Source organism: Corvus brachyrhynchos, unplaced genomic scaffold (genome assembly GCF_000691975.1).
Source record: "Corvus brachyrhynchos isolate BGI_N302 unplaced genomic scaffold, ASM69197v1 scaffold245, whole genome shotgun sequence".
NCBI classification, from domain to species: domain Eukaryota; kingdom Metazoa; phylum Chordata; class Aves; order Passeriformes; family Corvidae; genus Corvus; species Corvus brachyrhynchos.
The window spans coordinates 2,450,909-2,454,847 of record NW_008238988.1 but is presented as its reverse complement, the minus strand read 5'-3'; the positions used below and the strand labels follow the sequence as shown (position 1 = coordinate 2,454,847).

The 3,939-nt window shown below is 45.3% G+C and overlaps 1 long non-coding RNA gene across 1 annotated transcript in view; it reads left to right on the top strand.

The window, feature by feature from the left end:
* LOC108447796 overlaps window positions 1-3,939 on the top strand; it is a 12,710-nt gene continuing 8,771 nt past the window's right edge. The window contains exons 1-2 of the long non-coding RNA XR_001863483.1: window positions 1-65; window positions 1,786-1,874. This is a non-coding gene — a long non-coding RNA (uncharacterized LOC108447796). The remainder of the gene's footprint in view (window positions 66-1,785; window positions 1,875-3,939) is intronic.

Here is a 3,939-nt window from a genome sequence, read left to right as displayed (position 1 = left end):
AATGATTCTGGAGGTGGTGACTGCAGGGAAGAAGTTACCAGTTTCCCACGTATCATGACTGACAGGTAAGTTCATGCTCCTTCTCAGCTCCACTGCAGAATCTTATTTTACACTTTATTTTTTTAAATACGTGGGGCCTGATCCTTAAGCTCTTCAAGTAACTTGGCCGGGAGTCTCTGGCATGCAGCTGTTGCAGGGAGATCTTCAAAAGGACATTTGCTTCTTCACAGGTCATAACTAAAAAGGCTCTAAATGAAATAGATGCTTATCTTGAGAATCAGGGAGAAGCTGGAGCTGAACCAACACGCAGTGGATTCAGGATATACCTTTCTGTCTGCTTCAGTGAGACATCCAAACAGCCAAATTAAAGGGAGCTTGGTCTCATTTCCTACAAATAGGGTTACTTGCGTGGATTTTAATTTTTAGGTAGGAATATTCTGCCTGCCAGAGAGAGAATTCGGGAGCAGAGGTACAAGGTTTATTTTCAGAAATGAAGATGCCGCAATCTGTTTATGTTTTTTTTCATAAACGATGTTTTCCTAGTATGGGGCTAAACTGTGCCCTTGGTTATTGAATGCAAATCTGCTGATTTAATGGACTTCATTGCAAGTGGGAACAGGATTTAGCCATCATTTTCCTCTGCTGTCTAATCACTGTAGGCTGAAGAAAGCAACATATGTATAATGGTAGCTGAGATGCAGGAGGGGTGGAAGCTTTCTACCAATGAGAACCACATTAAATAATTAATTCCCAATTGCCTTTCTACATTAGTGCTTTCAGCTATAAAAGCTGGTCAGCTTTGTAAGGCCCCAGGCAATGAAACATTTGGTGCATTGTCAGTCCAAAAGTGGAGGTAATAGATATCCAGCGTGGCTGGAAAAGTGCTACTCTCCATCCTGCCATTTACATATTCCAGCTGCACAGCCTCATTCCTCATCCCCTCCTTTGCCTTAGTGAAGTTTGACAGGACAGCATCTCTTCCAACGTGGCTGCTGAAGAAGCCAAAGGTGTATTTGTTTTATCAAAAAAGAGAGGATCTTAATATTTGAGTCTAAAAATGGAATGTACAAAATTGGTCTCATTGGCAGAAAAACCTAATGGGTTAAAAAGGAAAAGACTGAACATCCCCCTCCTTTCCCATTTGCTCCCTTTGCCCCATCTGCTGGTCCCCCAAGCCCAGCCTGTCACCTCAGGTCACGATGGGATCTTTTGGGCTTGTACGTCATTTGCAAGAAAGGTCTTGCCATGAGAAATGACTTCACAAAGCCTTTTGATGTGCGAGTCATCAGAGGCTGCTCCGCTCACCCTCTGAGATAAAGATACCTGTGCTTGTGTGTGTGAAGCCAAAGAAGAAAAGGAAGTGTTGGAATAAATTGCCTGGGGAGGTGGGAGATTCTCTGTTTAAAAACAGGTCTAGACAAACATCTGTCAGAAAATACCGACGTCTATTTGATCTTGTCTTGGAGCTGGGGGAAAGTCTGAATGGTGCTGTCAAGCCCTTTTCAGCCCTGAGAGAACACAGTTATACACATATTTTTATATATGTTCAGGTGTGTGTGTGTATAAATGTATCTATTTCCACGTTTTCAGGAACAAACTCTTGGTCTCTGTGATAACTTGTGTCCATGAATCTTGTAGGTTAATTACACCCAGGTTTGTTCTCTCTTGGCTTCATCAAATTTGAGTTTCAGCTCCATTTAATGTCCTTTGTGCCCCGAGTGGATCAGATCAGTGCCTAATCTACTGACTGTGTTTTCCTCCCCTCCCCTTTTTCTCATGTTCAAGGGAAGTTCCTTCAGTTCTGGGAGATTTTCAACAGTTCCACTCGCTCCCAAAGCACATCTGTGAATGCACTTGGGGTTGCACTTCTTGAGGTAAGGTCGTGGTAGTAGAAATTTACCTTTATTATCAGTTGTAATAGATGGGCACTTGGAGTTGTTAGGCTGAGCATGAGGATGGCATGAAAAATTTGGGGTTTTTTACAATTATTTTTGTACACAGTCACTTTCCAAAGCATTCCTCTGCTTTAAATACAACGTGGTCATGGCCGTTGCTGGCACCCCTATAATTTCTTCCCAAGCATGCAGATCTCAGTGGGACCTCTGAGCAGCAGGATGCAGCTTTGAGGAGCGTGTTGGCAGCTCATTTGTGTCTGTGCATGGAGGACTGGGAGACACCAAGGGCCAGGATTTGTGATCCTTTACACAGCAGCCAAAATTAATTATAAATAGTTCTATTAAAATTCATTTGAAAGGGAGTTTTATCACCATGAGGCTTCCCTAAAGATGGGGTCCTGTGCAACTCAGCTTTGGAGATAGAGGAGAGTGATAGAAAACTTACATTCCAGGTAGGCAAAAAAGGATTTTGCAGGGTTGATGTGGAGGAAGCTGTATAGAAATTGTTCTGTCACTGCCTCCAGAGCACAATCACACCAGGCAATGCCAGTATTCCCTTAACATCCTGGTGTGTGGACGCAGGAGATGCTACAGCAATTTGCAGGAATAAAACACTACAATTTTGTAGCAGAAATTGAACTCTGGATTTCTGAAGACAGAAGCTGGGATGAGCCAGGCTGCAAAGGCTGATTTGGATTTTAGCTTTCATGAGGTTTCAGAGGTGACTTCTTTTGCTTATCCACCTTATCCTTCCGAAAGACCTTTGTCCCCCCATAGTAAAACCCTTTGTAACCACATTTGCAACGTGATGTCCTGGCTGAAGTCACCTGCTCCTGCAGAGTGCACTGGTGCAGCAATGACCATGGAGGGGACACATGGCTACTTCTGCCAAGACCACAGAGAGGCAGAAACCTCTGTCCTGGGGACAGGCAGGGGCAGAGAGCCCAGATAGTGCCTGAGAACGAGCAACCAGCACTCGTGAGTCTGTCCTTGGGCAGGATTTAAGAGCAGCTGTGAGTTAAGTTCACATTTTGGATGTACATCCCTGGCAAAGCTGAGCTCTCCTGCGTGTTCATTCAAGGATTGTGAGCAGCAGGGAGGAGAAGGTGAATGATGAGCTCCTTGGGTGCAGAAAACCAGAGGCGCTCTTGCAGGGTGTACTGTGTGCCAGCTGATGATGGGTGTGACACAGGTTTTGACTTCAGGACGAGGAACCTTTTGCAGGCCAACCTCTGGGAGAGCTTGGTCAGGCTGTGCAGTAAAGGCAGGGTGAGAGAGGGACTGTGACTGTCCCCTATAGCCACATCCAAGAGGAAAGAGCTCTTTCAGGGGGACAAGTGAGCGCAGGCTGACTGTGAGCACACACGAGCTGGACGTTGGGACAAGGTCTCCAGCCATGGGCTCGTGATGCTCTGCAGCAAGGGTGGTAGAAATCACACTCATTTTACAAAGGAGCCCGGTGGATGTACAAAGGGCTGAGATGGGCTGTTCCCCTGCTCTTATCTCACCCTTTAGCGTTTTAAACACCACTTTCCCTAAGGTCTGCCCGCACAGGGTGGGGCGGGCAGGACACCGAAGGCAAAATTCCTGTTTGCCCTTCCCAAGTGGCACATTTGCATGCACCGGAGGCATCAGCCGTGTCAGATGGTCTTCTGGGGGTAAGGCAGAGGAGGAAGGGGGGGATCTTCCCCCCATTTTGTTTTGTGTATTCCTTTTGCTGGTGAACCCTTACCACCGTAGCTGGGGCGATTTGTCTGATGCCTCTTGGGTTTGTTCTGAAGCCAGCACTTCTGATTCTGTCTGGCCACATATTGTGTTTGGCTGGTTGTCTCTCTCACTCTAAAAATTCCTCTATTTTTTTTTTTTTGGTTTAATTTTTTTTTTCTGTGGCATTTTAATATCTCACAACTGTCTGGTAAAGGTCTGTAAACAAACAGCTGTTTTACAGGCAAGCTTTAACACAGGTAACAAGTAAGAACTCCTTGTAAAAGAGAACTTGGGGAAAATTTCTTGAGTGTGGGTAACGCTTTTAAAATATTTCTTC